Source organism: Pleurodeles waltl, chromosome 10 (assembly GCF_031143425.1).
Source record: "Pleurodeles waltl isolate 20211129_DDA chromosome 10, aPleWal1.hap1.20221129, whole genome shotgun sequence".
Classification (NCBI taxonomy): domain Eukaryota; kingdom Metazoa; phylum Chordata; class Amphibia; order Caudata; family Salamandridae; genus Pleurodeles; species Pleurodeles waltl.
In genome coordinates, this window is record NC_090449.1 from 400,217,781 (window position 1) to 400,239,521 (window position 21,741).

The 21,741-nt window shown below is 46.1% G+C and overlaps 1 protein-coding gene across 5 annotated transcripts in view; it reads right to left on the reverse strand.

Moving 5' to 3' along the window:
• The window catches only part of IFT140 (intraflagellar transport 140), a 1,792,511-nt gene that overhangs the window by 1,678,742 nt on the left and 92,028 nt on the right, over positions 1 to 21,741 (reverse strand). For 2 of the 5 annotated variants that reach the window (XM_069210628.1, XM_069210631.1), the window contains exon 2: positions 5,826 to 5,851. The exons of the other annotated variants lie outside the window; for them this stretch is intronic. The gene's annotated coding sequence lies outside the window, so the exon portion shown is untranslated. The remainder of the gene's footprint in view (positions 1 to 5,825; positions 5,852 to 21,741) is intronic. 5 annotated transcript variants of the gene reach the window in all.

Below are 21,741 nucleotides of genomic sequence, written 5' to 3' on the forward strand. Positions count from 1 at the left end.
AGGAGGATTCTAAGTGATTGTCACAAAGATTACTATTGCAATTAGTAGAAGTATCAATAAATAAATGCAAATAACACAAAGTGACCAATTAAAGCACGATTAACCCATTGTGAGGCTGTAGCCAAGAAGAAATGATGACTGTGAGAAGCGAACTATTCATAAATTCGAAGATTCAACATTTTATATACATAGGTCAAAATAAGATCATAAAATCCAGAAATTAATTAACTGGGAACATTCTTAAATTTGCCAAGTAAAAATATATATGGTAAAACAATTAAGGGATAGGGACTGATACGTATGAAAACAGCGATTTCTCAAACACAATCCAAGGACTGGCAAGGTTATGTTCCAATTACTACTAGGTTAAGATTTTACCAAGACAGCATAAAAGGGAACATTCCAGGTATTTTTATTGAACAGTTTTTACAGTGTTTATACTTGGAGGTTTGTGCTAATATTATTATTTTAAAACTACTTATGCAAGTAATGCACCCCTCCCGTCTTGCACCCCTCTGAAGGAAGAGGAAGAGGCAGAGTGCTGCTGGGTGGCACCTCTAGTGCGTACTCTACCCCTGCCCCTGAAGGATCTGTAAGGAAGAGCTCCTGCAGATTGTTGTCCTGCCGCATGGAGCCTGCCATGAAAGAAAGCGCCACAACCAAAACCTCTAAACCTCCTAAACGATCTAAAAGTAGAGGAAGTGGCTGCCTGGAGACCCAATGACCTCGCCGTGGCTCTACTCTCTTTAAAACGTTCTAGAGCAGAGTCGGCTTGTGCCCCAAAAAGTTTGTCTCCATCAAATGGCAGATCTAGGAGAGTAGTCTGAACATCCGGGGAGAACCCTGACGAACGCAGCCAGGCTATGGATATGCCCATAGCTCTGGCCACCGAATCCGAGGTGTCCAGCCCAGATTGAAGTACCTGGGTCGCGCCGCCTGAGTATCCAACAACAGGTTCAACACCTCCTGTGACAAACCAGGGTGGCCCTTAGTCTCATCCATAAGGGCATGAATATGACGCCCCAAAATGCAAGTCGCATTAGTAGACTTTAAAGCCATGCTACAAGAAGAAAAGGTATTTTTCGCTGCCTGGTCCATCTTCTTAGACTCCCTGTCCGCAGGGGCTCCGGGGAACGAACCATGAGCAGAACGGGAGGAGCATGACGCTTGGACAACCAAACTCTCCGGAGTTGGGTGCTTGGTCAGAAAGTCTGGATCACCTGGTGCTACACGATAGCGTCTCGCTACCGCCCTATTGACGGCCGCCGAAGTCACTGGCTTTTTTCAGATGTCCTTAATAGGGTCCAAAAGAACCTCATTGAAATGCAAAAGAGGCTCCGCCACTGCCGACGCTGGATGCAGCACTTCGATCAGGATGCTTGTCTTCACCTCCGCAGCAGGAAGTGGAAGGTCCAAAAAGTCTGTTGCCTTCCTCACCACAGCATGAAATGAAGCAGTCTCCTCCGTATACTCCCCGGGGAAGCCAGGTTCCATTCCGGGGAAGTGTCCAGGCCACTTGCTGTATCTAAGCCATGCAGGTCCCCCTGAAGGCTCCAAGATTTCACCTTCCTCCAAATGCTGCCTGTCATACTCCTCTTCCTCCAGCAGCCGTAAAGCCAATCTCCTGGATCGGAGCCTGGACTCGAGCCCTGGCGTCGATAAGGCGTCGGCCGATGCCGAAGATCTTCGACGGCACCGAACCTCGGAGCCATCCGACGTGGGACCCTCCGGCACCACAGGCAACTTCACCGTCGACTGGATCGGTGGCGAATCCATCTGCGCCGGAACGGCGGACGTCGTCACCAGCCTTCTGGGCGATGCCTAGGGCATCGGCGCCGAAGCAGTACCAGAAGGAAGAAAGGGCATAAAGGGTGTCGACTTGTAAGGAGCCAGAGCACCCAAGTTAAAGACCAAAAGACCTGACGGACCCGCATGCCCACCACCAGGCGCCATGGTGGCAAAAATATTAAACATTGCATTAAAAAATGCACCAGGGTCCGTGCCCGGCGCCGGGAAAGCCGGATAACTTTGATTCATGATGACGCCGAGAGTCCCGATGGCGCCGATGAGTCTTCGAAGATCTTGAAGAAGACTCTCTCCGATGATGCCTCTCCTTCCTCTTCTTAGAACGGGCAAGAAACAATTTTGCCTCTCGTTCCTTAAGGGCCTTAGGATTCATGCGTTGGCATGAGCGCATGACTCGACCTCATGGTCGGAACGAAGGCACCATAAGCAATTTTCATGGGGGTCCGTGACCGACATTCGACCTCCACACTATTTACAGGGTTTAAAACCAGACTTCCTCGGTTGAGACATAGTTAAACCGGAGTGAAACTGTAGCTCCCTGGTAGCCTCGAAGAAAAAACGTTACTTGAAGGCATGGAAAAAAGGGAACTGACGTCTGCATGTCGACGAGGGCTTCTTATTGCCTGGATGACGTCATACGGCGTCGCATGAAGTTGGGCATTTGTGACGTCATCGTCGACGTGCAGAGCTAAATTTCCGTCGAAGCTGGCGTGTGGGGGAAACTTCTTGAGGTGAGGAATCCACAGGTAGTTGTATCCATCAGAAAATGTTTTTTTCCCCCCACGTGCGAGATCCTTGGCCCCACTGCAGGGCCCAGAGCAGCCCCCGTGTGAATCCATGACGGATCTGTGGACCTTGCAGCAAATTAAAAAATATATATATGTATGCATCTATACACACTCACAGACCCACACCCACCCACTCACAGACCCACAAAAACATCACACACCCATGCACATACCCACAAAGACACTCAAATACACCCACTCACAGTCCCACAGAGAAACTCAAACACAATGACGCACAGACCCAGAGAGACACTCACAAACACCTACTCACAGACCCACAGACATTCTCAGACCCACACCAACTCACAGACCCACACAGAGATTCTCAGACCCACTGCAAGACCCAGAGATACAATCACACCCCCACTCAAAGACCCAAAGAGACACTCTCAGGCCCAGTGAGACATACACACACTCACAGACCCACACAGACACTCACACACCCACTACCAGACCCAGTGAGACATTCACTGAACCTCTCACAGACGTAGAGAGGCACACAAACACACCCACTCACAGACCCAGAGACAGCACCCACACACCCAATCACAGCCCCAGAGACACACTCACACACCCATTCCCAGACCCACAGAGACACTCTCAGACCCACTGGGACATACACATACTCACAGATATCACAGACACTCACACCCACTGCCAGACTCATTCAGACACCCTCACACCCACTTACAGACCCACTCAGACACTCACACAACCTCTCTCAGACGCAGGGAGGCACTCAAACACACCAACTCACAGACCCAGAGAGACATTCACAGCCCCACACACACAAATGCTCACATACCCATTCACAGACCCAGAGAGACACTTTGAGACCCACTCACAGACGTACAGAGATACTCACTCACAGACCCACAAAGACACCCACTCACAGTAGAATCAGCTATCCAATGTGACATCCTGTTGTGAATCCGTGATGGATCCTTAATTCCAAATAATATTTAAAAAATTGGAATTGAAAAAAAAAAAAAAACTGTGTTTAGTAAATGGACTGACTCTGAAAACAGCCTTTGTGATAATGATGTGTAGGTGGTAACTACACATAAAATGGATGCAGTTCGTCAAAGTCTGGAGGAACACCCTGTTGCCTTTCTCTGTCAAATGAACTCCGTTATATATATATATATATATATATATATATATATATATATATATATACACACACACACACACACAAATTGTTGTGGTATGTAGAGCCCATGCTGTGGTCTCTGAGGAATGCAGAAACAGTTACAGGCCTTGATAAATTATAAAAATTTTACTAGACCTGCAGGTCGAGCAACTTGAATAATCTACTCCACCTAACTGTATTGTACTTGACCTGTAAACGGGTCTCAAATTGTGTGATCCTAGGCAATTAGTTTACAGAGTCGCTTTTTTCTTCATTCTCACATACGAGTGCACCTTCAAATATGTGAGCTCAGCATTTTTGAAGCACAAAAAACTCTTTTGTTTGATTAAATAGATAAAATGTTTGCTCCATGTATAATAAGGATCTAGCCCACATATAGGGGACAAATGATCTCTGACTTGCCTCTTAGTTTACTAATAGCATTGCCATTAAGGGAGGAGTGTCTCTCAGTTTATGTTTAAACACTCACTTTTAATTAATATATTAATAATAAAGCATTATGTGGTAGCACACTGTCATTCACAGACAGTAAATGTCTAAGAAATGTCCAAAAACCTTCCCACTAACTTGCAGCTTTACTGATAAAAATAGAGTATTAACAATAATCTGTGAAAATTGGGTTTCAGAAATCATGTTTATCTTTTGCACATCACACAAGTACAAAAAATACTTTTGTAATGTTTGTATGGTTGACTTACTGTGAAATTAAAGACTGTATGGTGTCAGGTTTTTCCTAATAAACATTTAAATAACTCTTTTTACAGCAGGTCACAGAAGTTCACCTTACAAAATCCTAGAACTCTGCAATGAGAAGGGATCTTAATTGCAAGACAAAGTGTCTTTTGACCTCGGTCTCTGCTTTATGACTAAACAGTACACTTGTTCATTGTCAACCTGCAAGAAGGGGCGAGGAGGTCATAAAAATAGCTCCACCTCATAAAAAATGACTTGCCTTAGCAAGTGGTCGAGTACTTTTTGGGAGGCCTGAGTTATATTAACATGTTTCCTGGATTTGTCTATCTAAGGGCAGAATTCACTTGACCATTTCCACTTCTGCCTTTGGCAGTGTGGGGGGGGGGGGGGGGGGGGGGGGAAGTGTCATTCATTTAGGAAAAGTATCTTTCATTACGATTTCCAGTCCTACTCCAGTATCTGTGCCCAAGTCATTGCCACCTCAGTGCACAATCATGAGGCCTGGATGTTGGCAATCAATAATGCTTTCAACCAAAGGCAGCATTTTATGCCAATTTAACCCTTTCTGGCCAAGCCAAGTAATATCCACATTAGATAACCCCAGGTCCCTATCAAACCCAGCCTTTCTAGCACTCTCTCTGACCCAAAACACAAAGCTATGACCCACAATCCACACTGAGCACTCTGGAGGGAAGCTGGAGTAGCACACAGGAGAAGGCTGCAGATGAATGAGACAGATTAAAAGTGAAAGGCAGATAAAATGGAGGCTTGCACTTAAAATGTAAAAGATCAAATTTGATTGGATGGTGTAAATATGATAATGCCTAAAAGTAGATATAGTAGAGGACTGTAAGATAAAAGTAGGTACATATGTGATTGGCTTTCGAGAAATAAAAAAGTAATGTTTGGGATATGGTTATAAAATAATATTTTCTAGCATTTGCTTCAAGAATGTTCAATTCTATTAAAGACACGGAGGCGAGGGTTATGCTCTCTTTCCTTTACTGCAAAAACACAGCAACCAATGAACTTAAAGAAAACAAATACTACATTTCCCATGAACCAAGTCCATCCCTTATAATGACCTGCCAACCAGGTAGCATCCATACATATAAAACCCTTCAAGTCCATAGTCCTTATTCTTTCTTTGCAAATAGAACGTTGTATTACTTAAACCAACTTGTCATCAATGAATAACCATGACAAATAAACCATAGTCCAACAATAAAGAAAGCTCCAACTTCCAACACTGGAACTGCAACATCCAAACTCAAACTATCCAAGTCAATAACTCTTCAGGGAACAAGGTCTTTAGAAAACTTCCGATCCCTAAAACCTTGAAGTGTCACATGCCTCCACAATATCCACCAAGTGCTCTCACTCACCTTTTACGTAGTTTTGGCATCTGCACCTGTAAAAGAAGAGACTATAGTAATATCTTAACTTTATTGGTACGTAAATAGATTCTCATCAGGAGGGAAAAGTAAAACAGTGTTATATTCAACTTTAATCATTATACATATATCAAAGTTTTCGGGTGGGATAATCCTTGCCTCTGTGTCCTTAACAGAATGGAAAATTCTCGACACAAATGCTAAAGATTTTATATTCTATGTCAGGACCGGGGGCTTTGGATAATGCTTGTTCATACTGTGCCACCACCCTAGATGCTACATCCACAAGAGGTTTGTGATAAAACAACTTAACAGTGGAGTCTGAGGACAAGTAGGAGCCACTAGGATGTCCTCTAATATAAATTCTTATGAATAAACATTTGAAGCCATGGCTCTAGGAACGAAACGAGCTCCAAAGATAGAAAGGTCAATACCTGCTTCTCCCAAAAGCCAATTGACCAAGTGAGCTAAAGTAATCGAAGAAAGTGGACCAAATGGCCTTTTAAGGGAAATCAGTAATTGACCGGCACAGTCTCTGCACAACTCCTGAGTAACATAATCATAGGCTTTTATGCACTTAACCACACCTAGTTTCAGATTATCAGGAAAAGCTGGTTAACTTACACATTTAGAACTGGTCTTGGTATGCTTAGAAATAAAAATAAAAAAACCTACAGGTGGAAATACTCTGCCTATTGTGACCTGTGCCTTAACGTCAGATACTCTTCTACAAGAGAATAAGCAAAGCAAAAGCGTCAACTTGGCAGACACCTGTTTTCTAGAGAGATCTTCATTGGCAGGCCAAGCTCGTACAAACCTAAGGACCACATCAACATCTTAAAGAACTGAGTACTTAGGAGCAGGGGGAAGAACCATCTGAACCCTGCAAAGGAGTTTACAAATCAGAGGATGTTTTCCTATCGGTTTACCATCAATATGGGGATGTCCTGCCGAAATCGCTGAGTGAAAATTATTGACTGTCCTGTAGGCAAGGCCCTGAACTGCCAGATGAGATAAAAAATTAACCATCATCAGCACTGATGTTCCAAAGAGATCTATGACCAGTTCACTGCATCAAGCAACCCACTATTTGCATGCTGCTGCATATTGGGAGCCCAAGACTAAGAGAGGAAGAATTTAGCGTGTTCTGAAATGCCGGTCTCCTGAAAGCTTCCACGCCTTGAGAGACAAGCTTTCTGTGGTGTTCAGATGTGCTTGTTCTGGAATCTCTTGAAGGTTCTGAGAAAGAATGTGAGAGACAGAAGAAGGCAGTTGGTGAGTTGGTGGTTGGGGTTTTTCTATCCTGATTTATTCTTGAATATATGGACAATACAGAACCATTGTGAGCCTGTCTTCAATACTACACTTTTGGCGACAAGCGACGAACCCAGGAACAGATTGACTTATAAGAGAAAACTCATGAAAGGAGAAAAGACCCTAACACCGATCTTTTGCGCTTCAGTAGTTTAGGGCACATGTACTGCTTCTGTATTGCATGTGAGTAAAAGACTATGGGGGTCATTCTGACCCTGGCGGTCTTGGACCGCCAGGGCGCAGAATGACGGAAGCACCCCCAACAGGCTGGCGGTGCTTCAAAGCCCATTCTGACGCGGCGCTAAAGCCGCGGTCGGAAAACCGGGGCTGGCGGTTTCCCGCCGTTTTTGCCCCGGCAAGCAGCGCTGCCCTGGGGATTCTGACCACCTTACCGCCAGCCTGTTTCTGGCGGTTTTCACCGCCAGGAAGAGGCTGGCAGTAAAGGGTTTCCTGGGGCCCCTGGGGGCCCCTGCACTGCCCATGCCACTGGCATGGGCAGTGCAGGGGTCCCCTAACAGGGCCCCGGCCAGCTTTTCACTGTCTGCCTAGCAGACAGTGAAAAGCGTGATGGGTGCAACTGCACCCGTCGCACGGCCGCAACACCGCCGGCTCCATTCGGAGCCGGCTTCTGTGTTGCGGCCTCATTCCCGCTGGGCCGGCGGGCGCTAACTTGGTTAGCGACTGCCGGCCCAGTGGGAATGTTGGAATGCCGGCAGCGGTCTTTTGGCCGCATGGCGGGCGATTGGCGGGTACCGCCGCCCGCCAAAGTTGGAATGAGGGCCTATATGTGCCTTGTTTTAAAAAGAAAAAAAAAGAAAAATATATATATATATATATATACACACACACACCCTTGTTTCAACAAGTCAACGGACGCAAAGAAACGAGGGGCTACCGCTCTTGTGTGTTTTCTCGTGGCGCGATCTTTCACGTGCTCCATCTCGAACGCACAGGAGGCAATTCCTTGCGGCCTGTGGGGACAAGGGCTGCGTGAGGATTACTCTCGCACTGCGTTTCACACCGACTGCAGCATATGAGGAGTATTCTTGTGCTGCGCTTCACTTCGACTGCTGCGTATTGAATCTCTTCCCAGCCAGATGGGGCGCACGGTGCTGCGCTTCACTCCGACTGCAGCGTATTGAATCTCCTTTCCAGCCAGCTGGGGTGCACGGCTCACGTACGCTCTGCGTCGCCTAGCAACTGTATAAATAGATGACGGACTACACTTGGTCTTCGATGTACTGCCAAGCGTGCGGCCATGTTGAAAGCATAAAACTGCTCTGCGTCTCAAACAGGGAATTACACTCAGGAAAAGAACTGAGAAAATTGAAATCGTCAGGAATATATCATAACAAAATTTTACTTGATTGTTGATTGATGCAACTGTTGTTTATATTTGAAGTTTAACAGAATTCATTGTAAAATGCAGAATGTCCCTGCAGCGGCATTCTTGTTGTCATCTCCAGGAGATCCACCTATTCCCTGGCTCAAGTTGAAGTAAGTCTTTACTCACTATGCTAGAGTTTGAGGCACATCTTTAAGTGCGGAGAGGCAAACCTCTCTGTTGATGCACTGCTTAGGTTCTGAAGGGCAAGAAATATTTGAGCACCTACCTGCTTTCAGGTCAAGAAGCAACAGGCTTGAATGAGTATAAGATATGCATTAAGAAGTTGGACATGCACTATCTCCCAAAGATTAGTACTGTTCTTGAGAGATATCACTTTAGACAAAGGATACAGTGTTCAGGGGAGTCTGTCAAACAGTATATTACAGAATTACAAAAACTAGCTTCTACATGCAATTTTGGGGCTTCACTTGATGAGCGGTAGAGAGATCAATTGATGTTGGGATGTGCTACTGATAAAGCCTGGGAGAGCATGTGGCACCAAAGATAATCCGTCTTTGTAAGAAGTCCTAATTGCAGCAAAGAATTTTGAACATTCAAAAGCGTGAACTGAAGTTTTGAAGAAAGAAACATCATTAAGTCCAAGTGGGTCTGAAAGCAAGAAAGGAGACTTTGTACAAGTTGTACAAAAAACTACGACCCTTAACAGAGTGCTGGATTATAATAATACTAACAAAGCATGTGCAAGGAAAGTGCTTTAGATGTGGCAACGAGGGTCACTTTGCTAATAATAAAGGATGTCCAGGATGGAAAGCTATGTGCAGAATTTGTGGAAGAAAGGGTCACTTCACGAGATGCTGCAGATCGCCGAAAGATCTAAAGAAAGTGCAAGAAATAGATATTAATGACAATGAGGAGGGTGCTGAAGAGAAGAACTATATTTTTCAAGTTAAAGGTTTCTCCTGCAATGGTCCTTTGTAACTTGCCAAAGTGAATGGAAACTCGGTCAAAATGTTATTTGACTCTGGAGCCAAAATAACACTTAATCTAAAAACATTTTATGAGCAAAAGTTAATCGGAAGTGTTCAACTATCTAAGCCAGACATTAAACCAAGAGGTTATGGGGGTGTACCTATACGGTTATTACGATATTTTTGGGGCACTATTGAGTTCAAGGACAGGAATGTACCAGGGAAAATATATGTCTCCATAAAGGGTGATTATCCTATAAGCTGGTTACATCAACGTGATCTAAGTGTGTACCTAGGTCCGAATGAGGATCCTCCAGTGTGCATTAGAAGTGATTCAGTTAAAAATGTATGTGATATAGAACCCACAACACAAATAGAGGAGGAATCTGTTATCAGTTTGGTAAAGAGTAGTTATACCAAATGGACAAAAGATTTTCCATAACTATTTGCTAAAAAGATTGGGTGTCTCAAGAACTACTGTCAACTTATAAAATTGAAATCTAATGCTGTACCTAAAGTAGCTAAAGTAAGGGGTGTACCATTATTAGTGCGAAGAGACATGAATATGGAATTGGACAGATTGATTAGTGAAGGGGTGATACAGGAAGTGGAAGCTACTGAATGGTTGTCTCCGGTGGTCATGGCACGAAAGGCTAATGGAGGAGTGATACTGTGTGTAGATTTGAGAGACCTCAACAAGATGGTGATTGTGGCTCATTATCCTCTTCCTAATATTTGTTAATTATTAAGTTCCCTTAATGGTGCTAAACATTTTTCTTTTTTAGATCTAGCTTCGGGGTATCATCAAATAACTTTACATCCAGACTGTCAAGATTTAACTGCATTTGCGACGCCTTTTGGAACATTTAAGTTTGTGAAGATGCCATTTGGCTTGATTTCAGCTGCAGCAGTCTTCCAAAGAGTAATGGAACACATTCTTAAAGGTCTAGAAGGTGTTAAGGTTTATCAAGATGATGTATTGATCGTTGGGTCTGAGAGTAGAGAACATGATGATCGACTGCTGGAAGTTTTGTCAAGGTTACGAGATGTGGGTTTAACGTTGAAGGCAGAGAAATGTAAATTTGATGTGCAGGAAATTGCGTATTTCGGTCATGTTGTGAGTGATAAGGGAATTCAACCTAAAGCTGATCTTGTTAATACAATTTGTAGACTTGAAACTCCTCAAAGCAAAGAGGAGGTAATGAAACTATTAGGTATGGCAGAATTTTATAGCAAATTCATCCCAAATATGGCTCAGAAAACATCAGCTATGAGAGAATTGTTACAGAAAGGCAAAGAGTTTAAGTGGTCAAGAGAATGTGAAGAAGAGTTTCATTTGATAAAACAATGCTTGAACTCGGTTTCTGGTCTTGGTAGTTTTGACACAATGGATGGGTCCTGGATTTTAACCGATGTGAGTTCCAAAGGAGTAGGAGCAGTACTTTTGCAGAAAAAGAATGGTGTTGAGCGTACAGTATTATTTGTATCTCGTGCTTTGAGGGGTGCGGAATGTAATTACTCTGTGGTGGAGAAAGAGGCACTTGCTGCGTATTGGTCAGTACGAAAACTGAGGATGTTTTTTGGGGGAAAGAAATTTCTAATTAAAACTGATCGCAAACCACTTAGAGAGGTGTTTTGCAAGAAAGGTATTGATTTGGTCTCCCATAGGATACGGAAATGGGTTGTGGCATTGCAGGAATTTGGCTTTGAAGTGGTTTATATTCCAGGAGTTCATATTGTGTTAGCGGATTGTCTTTCAAGGATGGTGAATGTTGAAGAAACTGCTAAAGAGGTAGAGGAAGATTTGGAAGAAGAAATCAACGTATGTAAAATTTCTGAAGGGATTGTTTCTAAAGAAATGTGGAGAGATGAATTGAAGAATTATGTGGTTTTGGGGAAGGCCATCTCTATGGTCAATAATGGATGGTGTGAAAAAATAGGTGAGAGGATGATTTGAAAGCTTTTTGGCAGGTCAAGAGTGAATTATCAGTGGTGGATGGTTTGCTCATGAGGGGTACGAAGTTAATTCCTCTGGTAATTATAAGAGAAGCGCTAGCAAAGCATGCTCATACAAGTCACATGGGCATAGTCAAAACTAAGGAGAGTGTGAGAGAAGGGTATTGGTGGCCTGCTATGGATGTAAAGATTGAGAGAATGGTCAGAGATTGTATTGAATGTTCCTTTTGTGATAATGGTTTGAAGTGTAGGACACAACCAATGGTGTTGAGGGAGCAGGCAAGTGGTCCTTGGTCAGAGATAGCGATTGATATTTTGGGACCTATTAGGGTCAACTCATTAAATCGGTATGTGTGGATATGTTTTTGCGTTGGACAGAGGTTAAAATTGTAGGTTCTGTGGAATCTAAGGTGGTTATTGAGTTTTTGGAAAATTTGTTTGAGAGGGAAGGGTTTCCTGCTTCTATTCTTTCAGATAATGGTGTGCAATTCACTTCAAAAGATGTTGAAAGATTTATACAGGAGAGAGAGGTGAGACATAAGAAGGCTGCACTTTACCATCCAGAGAGCAATGGTATTGTGGAAAGATATGTTAAAGTTTTGAAAGACTGTGTGCAACTAGCTTTAACTTCAGGTGGTAATTGGGAGGTAGCCGTAAGAAATAAAGTAAGAGAATATAATTTTACTCCACGTTCTTCTACTGGGGTTTCTCCTTTTCAATTATTCAGAGGAAGGAGGCCCAACACTGAGATCCTGCTGTTGTGGGTATCTGAGAAACGGATGATGGTGGACAGCCAGATTGTTGAAATTGGATATTGGAGACTGAGAGGGAGAGAGAAAATGTTGCGCAGAAAGGTGCTGTATGATGAGAGAAAGGCGGTGAAAGACACAGTGGTATGTGTGGGGGACTGGGTGAAGGTAAAATTACCTAGGAAAGTGGGTGTTACCAAATTCATTCAACCTTTTAAGGTGATTAAGGTTTTTTAAAATGCGGTAAAGCTGAGTGACCATAGGGTTTGGAATCGTAATAGAGTGGCAAAGTTTGTACCGGTAGGTGAAAGCGGTCCAAGTAAGAAAATACTAAGTTATGACCCTGTACAAAAATGTAGGCCTCAGCGAATAAGAAAGAGTCCTGCTTTTATGAAAGATTATGTTAGGTGAAGATATTGTTAATTGAAATTGCAATGTCATTTTTATATTGTTGGGTAATATGTAAAGTTCAAGGTTAAGAAATGTGTATTGTATACTTGTTGTGAAGTGAGGGAGGTGGTGTGGTGTTTAGATGTGCTTGTTCCGGAATCTCTTGAAGGTTCTGAGAAAGAATGTAAGAGACAGAAGTAAGCACTTGTTGAGAGTTGGTGGTTGGGGGTTTTCTATCCTGATTTATTCTTGAATAAATATATGGACAACACAGAACCACTATGAGTCTGTCTTCAATACTACACGTTCCTTTAGTACTAAAGTATGAGGAAGACCCATGAGATCCAAGAGGTGGTCCACAGATGAAAGGAACTGTACTGGTGGAGCGCAAGTCAATGCATTGCTACCAGAAACCAAGATTGCACCTTCTAGCACTGGGGTTACCAGAATCACCTCTGATGATTGATGACGAAATTGGGAGAGGACTCTGTGGATCATTAAGAAGGGGGGGGGCATACATTTCCCCTCCCCGACTCCTGACCAGAATTGTAGAAATGAACGAGTTACTTACCTTCGGTAGCGACTTTTCTGGTGGATACATTAGCTACCTGTGGATTCCTCACCTAATGAATACTCCCATGGCGCCAGCATTCGACGGAAATCTTCTTACTAGTCTCTGCACGTCGACGAGGACGTCACTCTAGCCCACGCGACGCCGTCTGACGTCATACAGGCAATAAGAGGTCCTCGACGACGTGCAGACGTCAGTACCAATCATTTTTTACGTGCATGAGAACAACCAGGCAATGCAATGAAAGAGCAAGGCAACATCCCATTACATTGTAAAAATACACAACATTGCATGAATAACTGTAAATCTTTTATATATATATATAACTCTCTCTTTTTTAAAAAATATATATACACATCAAGTATGTACACAAAGATATATACATATATACATATATATAAATACAATATATACAACGTCTATTGCACCCTCAAAGACCAAGAGGAGCGTACTCAAGGATTACTTGGTAAGACCAGAAAGGCAACGGGGAGGCGGGTGGGACCGTGAGGAATCCACAGGTAGCTAATGTATCCACCAGAAAAGTCGCTACCGAAGGTAAGTAACTCGTTCTTCTGATGGATACAACTACCTGTGGATTCCTCACCTAATGAATAGAGTCCCAAAGCAGTACCACGCCCGGCGGTGGGTGCCTAAATGGTCAAACCAAGAAATCCTGCAGCACTGACCGTGCAAAATGGCCGTCCCTTCTAACCTCAGAATCCAAACAGTAATGTTTTGCAAAAGTGTGAAGGGACGACCAAGTTGCGGCCTTGCAGATGTCGACCACAGGAACACCTCTGGCCAAGGCCGAAGTGGCCGACTTAGCTCTGGTGGAATGAGCTCTAATGCCCTCAGGAGGATCCTTCTTTGCCAAAGAGTAACAGATTTTAATGCAAAGAACAACCCACCTGGATAGTGTTCTCTTGTGGACTGCCTTTCCTCTCCTCTTGCCCACGTATCCAATAAACAGCTGATCCTCCAGCCTGAAATCCTTTGTTCTATCAATAAAGAAGCTCAACGCCCTCTTTGGGTCCAGACGGTGCAGTCTTTCTTCCTCTTTGGAAGGATGAGGCGGAGGATAGAACGTGGACAAAGTAATTGCCTGAGCCAAATGGAAAGGTGAAACAACCTTCGGGAGGAAAGCAGCCTTGGTCCTCAACACCACCTTATCCCCATAAAAAGTTGTATAAGGGGGCTTTACTGATAAGGCCTGCAACTCACTCACTCTCCTTGCTGATGTTATAGCTATCAGGAAGACTGTTTTTAAAACCAAATACCTTAAGGGGCAAGAATGCATAGGTTCAAAAGGGGACCCCATAAGGAAAGTCAGGACCAAGGACAAATCCCATTGCGGCATAACGAATGGCTTTGGAGGATATTTATTTAGAAGACCTTTCAAGAATCTGATAACAATAGGGGATTTAAATAAAGATGGTTGGTCTGGAAGACATATGAAGGCTGACAAGGCCGATAAATAACCCTTAATGGTAGCCACTGCACAACCTTTCTGCGCTAGAGACAGAGCAAAAGACAAAACGTCCGATAGATGAGCATGCAAAGGATCAATCTGCCTCTCTCCACACCACGCAACAAATTTAGACCATCTATTAGCGTAGATAGATTTAGTGGAGTGTCGCCTGGCCGCTAAAATAACATCCACTACCTCAGGCGGGAGAGAGAAGGAACTCAGGTTGCCCCGTTCAATCTCCAGGCATGTAGGTGCAGACTCTGGAGGTTGGGGTGTAGAACCTGCCCCTGCGACTGCGAGAGGAGGTCTGCCCTGAAAGGGAGACGGAGCGGAGGGCACATTGAGAGTTGGAGAAGGTCGGAGTACCATACCCTCCTTGGCCAATCCGGAGCTATTAGGATGACTAGAGCCCGGTCCTGGCGAATCTTCCTCAATACTCGAGGAATCAAGGGTATGGGAGGAAACGCGTAAAGCAACTGGCCGCACCAGGTTATTTGAAACGCGTCCCCCAACGCTCCCTGCATCGGATACTGGAGGCTGCAGAATACCGGACAATGCGCGTTCTCTCGAGTGGCAAACAGATCTACCCGAGGAAACCCCCACCTCTGGAAGATTAAACGGACTTGATATGGATGGAGACGCCACTCGTGGTCTGCTGAGAATTGGCGACTGAGACTGTCCGCACGCACGTTCAAGACTCCGGCCAGATGATTTGCTATCAAGCAAATCTGATGGTCCTTTGCCCAGGACCATAGTCGAAGAGCTTCTCTGCAGAGAAGGTACGACCCCACTCCTCCCTGCTTGTTTATGTACCACATCGTGGTAGTATTGTCCGTTAGGACCTGTACCGACTGACCACGAAGGGAAGGGAGGAAGGCCTTGAGAGCCAGACGTACAGCCCGTAACTCTAACAGATTGATGTGAAACACCTGTTCCTCTGGAGACCAAAGACCTTTGATCTCCAGATCCCCCAGATGAGCTCCCCACCCTAGAGTGGAAGCATCCGTTATGACTGTGGCCACTGGTGGCGACTGCTGGAACGGCTTTCCTTGTGAAAGATTGTTGCTTGCAATCCACCACTTCAAATCCACAGCAGCATCTCTGGAGATCTTGACAGTACCCTCTAGATCCCCTTTGTGTTGAGACCACTGCCTTCGGAGGCACCACTGAAGAGCCCTCATGTGCCAGCGAGCATGCGTGACCAACAGAATGCAGGAGGCAAACAGACCGAGCAGACGAAGGACCTTGAGGACTGGAACTACCGCTCCATTTCGAAACATTGGAACCAAATCCTGAATATCTTGAATCCGCTGAGGCGGAGGAAAGGCCCGACCCAATGTTGTATCCAGTACTGCCCCTATGAACAGGAGGCGCTGAGAGGGCTCTAGGTGAGATTTGGGCTCGTTCACCGAAAAACCCAGGTCGAACAACAACTGGGTTGTTGACTGCAGATGATGCGACACAAGCTCCGGGGACTTGGCTTTGATCAACCAGTCGTCCAAGTAAGGGAATACTGCTATCCCCTTCCTTCTGAGTTCTGCCGCAACCACCGACATCACCTTCGTGAAGACTCGAGGTGCTGAAGTAAGACCAAATGGAAGGACCGCAAACTGATAGTGCTGCGATCCCACCACAAACCGGAGATACTTCCTGTGTGACTTGAGTATCGGGATATGAAAGTAAGCATCCTGCAAGTCGACAGACACCATCCAGTCTTCCTTGTTCAACGCCAAAAGCACCTGTGCTAGGGTCAGCATCTTGAACTTTTCCTGCTTGAGGAACCAATTCAAGATCCTCAGGTCCAGGATTGGTCTCAAACGACCATCCTTCTTGGGAATCAGGAAATACCTTGAGTAACATCCTCGACCCCTTTCCTGCTCTGGGACCAACTCCACCGCGCCCTTTGAAAGGAGGGCTTGTACCTCCTGTTCTAGCAACAGGAGGTGTTCTTCTGAACAATAAGAAGGGCGGGGCGGGATGAGGGGCGGGAACTCCCGAAAGGGAAGGGTGTAGCCTTTTCCCACAATACTGAGAACCCAAGTGTCTGTTGTAACAGTCTTCCATTTGGTGAGAAAATGCTGTAATCTTCCCCCTACAGGAGAGGAGTGAGTGGGAAATGGTGGAAGCCTAAGGCTGCTTCCCCTGCTGCACCCCGCCAGAGGATGAGGAAGAGGCAGAGTGCTGCTGAGAGGCTCCTCTGGTGCGGACCCTACCTCTCCCTTTAAAAGATCTATAGGGATGGGAAGAGGCAGGTTGCTGATATCTTCCCCGAAAGGAAGAGGAGAAAGAGCCACGCCCAAATCCACGAAACCTCCTGAAAAATCTGGAAGAGGCCGTGGAAGAAGGAGCTTGGAGCCCTAACGACTTAGCCGTGGCCCTGCTCTCCTTAAAACGTTCCAAGGCCGAATCAGCCTTGGCTCCAAATAGTTTGTCCCCATCAAACGGGAGATCCAACAATGTGGACTGTACATCCGCAGAAAAGCCCGAGTTACGGAGCCAGGCCTGTCTCCTTGCCACCACAGTTGTGCCCATTGCTCTGGCTACCGAGTCGGTCGTATCCAGTCCCGTCTGGATAATCTGGGTCGCAGCAGCCTGGGCATTTGAAACAACATCCAAAAGACCCTGGGGAAGCTCTGTAAATGATGAGGAAATGTCATCCATCAGAGCATGAATATACCTCCCCAGGATACAGGTTGCGTTGGTGGCTTTCAACGCCAGACTGCAGAACGAAAAAATCTTCTTGGACTGCGCCTCTAGTTTCTTTGAATCTCTGTCCCCAGGCACCGTCGGGAAAGAACCAGGCGCTGACTTGGATGAACAGGAGGCCTGCACCACCAAGCTCTCCGGCGTAGGGTGCCTAGACAGAAAACCAGGGTCAGTCGGAGCCGCCCGATACCTCCTGGCCACGGCTCTGTGAACTGCTGGGGAAGATGCCGGCCTCTTCCACACCTCTAACACCGGATCCAGCAGAGCGTCATTAAATGGCAAAAGAGGCTCCGCCGCAGCTGAGGCCGGATGTAGCACCTCTGTTAGAAGGTTTTGTTTAGCCTCCACCACCGGCAAAGGCAGGTCCAAAAAACTAGCTGCCTTCCGTACCACTGCATGAAAGGAAGCAGCCTCCTCAGTGTATTCTCCTGGGGACGAAAGATCCCACTCAGGGGAAGTGTCCAGCCCACTGGCCGACTCCAGACCACGCAGCCCATCACCCGAGTCCTCTAGCTCTCCTTCCTCCAGGGCTCGTTGGTACTCCTGCTCCTCTAATACACGGAGAGCACGTCTCCTCGAATGAAGTCGTTGTTCAATACGCGGAGTCGACAATGCCTCCGCCGAAGTCGAAGATCGGCGCCGATCTTCAGAAGCCACCGACGCCGCGTCCGGCGCCACAGGTAACTTCGGCGCCGACGAAAGAGCAGTCGAAGCAGATGGACCCACCGGAGTCACAGGCCGAAATCCCGACGTCGACGGGATGGAAATCCCCGGGGCCAATCCCTCTGAAGCCACCGGAGCGGCCACCGGCGCCGACACTGGCGCCGAGCCCACGTTCCCAAAAGGGAGAAAGGGCATAAAGGGTGCCGGCCAAAGAGGCGCAGGATCACCCAATGAAAAGGCCAAAGGCCCAGCCGGAGCACCCCCTGGAGCCATCTGTTGGAAGATGGCATACATCGCATTCAAGAATGCGGAACTATCGGCTCCAGGGGTGGGAAAAGCCGGATACTGGGGTGCCTGTCTTGGAGGCGACCCCGACGCCGGCCTCGACGTCTGCAACACCGGAGAAAACACCTGAGGCTCCAATACCTCAATCACCGACGCCTGTCCAGGTGAAGTTGGAGACGCCGGAGAGGGCAACGGCGTCGAAGGATGCGGCGTAACCGTGGGACTGATCTCCCATGTCCTTCGGCGCCGATCCGAAGACCTGGAACGAGTCTCCTTCGAATGACGCCGAGATTCTCTACGGCGCCGGGAGTCTCGATGACGCCGATGTCTTGGAGAAGAAGACTTCTTGTGATGCTTCTCCTTCGATTTCGCCATAAACAGCTTCGCCTCACGTTCCTTGAGGGCCTTTGGATTCATGTGCTGGCATGAATCACAAGTCGAGACGTCGTGGTCGGAGCTCAAACACCAAAGGCAATCGGATTGAGGATCCGTCACCGACATCTTGCCTCCACACTCACGACAAGGCTTGAATCCAGACTTTCTCTGCGACATTATTACCACAGCGAAAGACTACGCAGCAAAAATACACTGTAACCACAAAAGTAACAGTTGCTCCCTCGAAGATAACCGTTTCGAATGCACGGAAAAAAGGGAACTGACGTCTGCACGTCGTCGAGGACCTCTTATTGCCTGTATGACGTCAGACGGCGTCGCGTGGGCTAGAGTGACGTCCTCGTCAACGTGCAGAGACTAGTAAGAAGATTTCCGTCGAATGCTGGCGCCTTGGGAGTATTCATTAGGTGAGGAATCCACAGGTAGTTGTATCCATCAGAAACATCCAAACTCACTGCAAAGGGTTCTGGTCTCCCGCTGTAAAAAAGTAGAAGATGAGAGTTCAGGTGAGATGCAGATACATATATCTTCCAAGGACCCCTTAACTGGTTCAGAAATTGGAATATGCAAGTGTGAAGCCTTCGATCGCTGGAATCGTGGAGAAACAGAGTTCCAATCCACTGCAATGTTCACTCGGCCCAGAATGTATTCCGCTGTCACCGTAATTCTGTGTTCCAGGCAGTAGTGCCAGATATCCTTGGCGATCTCCACCAGAAGGCGGGATTGAGTTCCCCGCCAGTTTGTTGATGTACTTCCCAGCTGAAACACTGTCCATCCGAAGAAGGATGCAACACTTCACTTTGAGAGGAGATAAAGTCTTCATCAGAAAAGAGCCTGTTAGAAGCTCTAGATAGTTGATATAAAGTTTGAGTTCTTCCGGGGACCATCTGCCCCTCGTCTCCACAGGACTACACCTCGCAGCCCAGAATCAACTGCTGGCAACCGAGTCTATGATTACTTCTAAAACTAAGGCAACTATCGCCTTGCCGTTCCAGGCGTCCAAATGAGTCAGCCACCAGGAAATCTCCCTCCCAACCTCCTGAGGCAATGTTATTTGTTCCGCATAAGATAGCCCCTTGCGAGATGCAGAATTTTGAGGCGATGAAGTGCCCGATAATGGAGTGGGCCGAGAAAGATGGCTTGGGAGGAGGAGGACAGAGGATCCACTAGTCTGGCTAGGATCCTCAACGATATAGAAGGAGCTGACAACGCCTTCTTCAGTTCTTTCTTTATTGGAAGTCTCTTCGGTAGAGGGAATCTGAGCCGGGCTGCCGAGTCTACTTGGAACCCCAGGAATTCTAGACACTGGGCTGGATTTAACTGATACTTCTCACTGTTTATAATAAAGCCTAGGCCTTTTAGATGCTGAACTGTCCAGGAGAGATGGAGAAGCAATGTGTTGCTCTGTTGGGCATAATGAGGATGGCGTCTAGAAAGACGATCAAACACACTCCTTCCTCTCTGAGGCACTGCACAATAGGGCACATCAGCTTGGTGAAACACAAAGGGGCAGAGGACAGACTGAATGGAAGAGTTGCAACCTTGTAGCATTCATCTCCCCAGAAAAACTGAAGGATTCTCCGATGAGGTGCAAAAATAGGGACCGTCAATTAGATCGAAGTGCACCATCAAATCCCCTTCTTGTAACAGGTCCCCAAGAAGATGGATGCCCTCCATCTTTAAATGTCTATAGACAATCCAAGAGTTGAATTAGGTGAGGTTGAGAACCTAGCAGAATCCCCACCCCTCTTTAGGACAAGAAACATGGTGCTTATGAAGCAGTTGGGGTGATGAAAAGAACAAGTTATTGCTCCCTTGCGGAGAGAGTCTGCCATGTCCTCGTCTATAAGGAGACTCTGTTGTTGGGGAAAATTAAGAAGGAAGGGAAGAGTCCCTTTAATGGGAGTAACACAGAATTCCAGGTGGAACCCCTACATTGTTTCCAGATCTGTTTCTATTTTTGTAAGAACAAACTCACTCTGCCCCCAATGAAATCCCCAAATAAGGAATAACTGTTACCTGATTAAGAGGATTCTTGAGCTGACTGTCCTCCTCATGCATTGTTTCTGTGGAAACGGCCTTTGCCGCAGGAGGGGTAGAAATTGTTGGAGCCTGAGTAGCTGAATGTTCCTCTTCCCTTGCCAGAGTAATAATTTCTGGAAGAGGTCTGGGCAGCAAAACGGCTTGACGCACAACCTCTGTAGCACCTGGCCTGGGCAAAAAGACCACTGTTAAATACTTTCTTGATTGAAGACTGGGTTTTATCCAAAGCCGAAAAGGTGGAAACATATTTACCAAAGTCTTTAACAAATGTGTCCCCGAAGAGGAGACTGTTCGCTAATAGACTTGCCTCAGAGAAGGCCAGTCCTGCCAATTTAGGATCAATGTGGATGAGAAGAGATTTGCGTCTTTCCACAGAAATGGTACAGTTGGCATTGCCTAGAAGACAAATGGCTAGAAGCCACCGATCCAAAAGAACATTGGGGTCCACCATAGATTTGGAGACTTCTGCTTGACCCGCCAGGTCGAGGATTTTTTTAAGAGGGCCAGAAAAATCTAGTACCTTATCCTGACATCCCTGCCAGGCTTGGTCTACACCTTTTTTGTAACTTTGGCATATTTTTGGAGGAAGTTCACCATGTTATGGTGGAGCTCTAGTTTGTCTGCTACTTTACGTGGTAGAGAGGGGTGAGGTCACTCAGAACGTATGGTACTACGCACCTCTCTTTCAAACACCTTTTGCAAATGTGATTGGACATTATCCAATACCTCCTGGCAAGGGACCCATTCTGTGGCTCGAGGATGGATGATCCTGTCAAGGTTAAACTGTAAATTCTTTCTCTGCGGAACAGTGGGATTCTCATTGGAAGCATGGTATTTGCGACTGAGCTTAGTGAAAGCTCGCAGTTTTGATCTTTGAGATTGATCAGTCAGAATTTTTGGTACCTGAGTCATCTGATGAGAAGGAAGGTCCTTGAAAGAATTCCCTGGTGACAAAATTAAAGATAGGCTGAGCAAATGGACTTAGGGCTCTTATTAAGGCTTTATATACTTAATCCTGCACATTGAAATCTAGAACCTCTACCATGCGCTCCT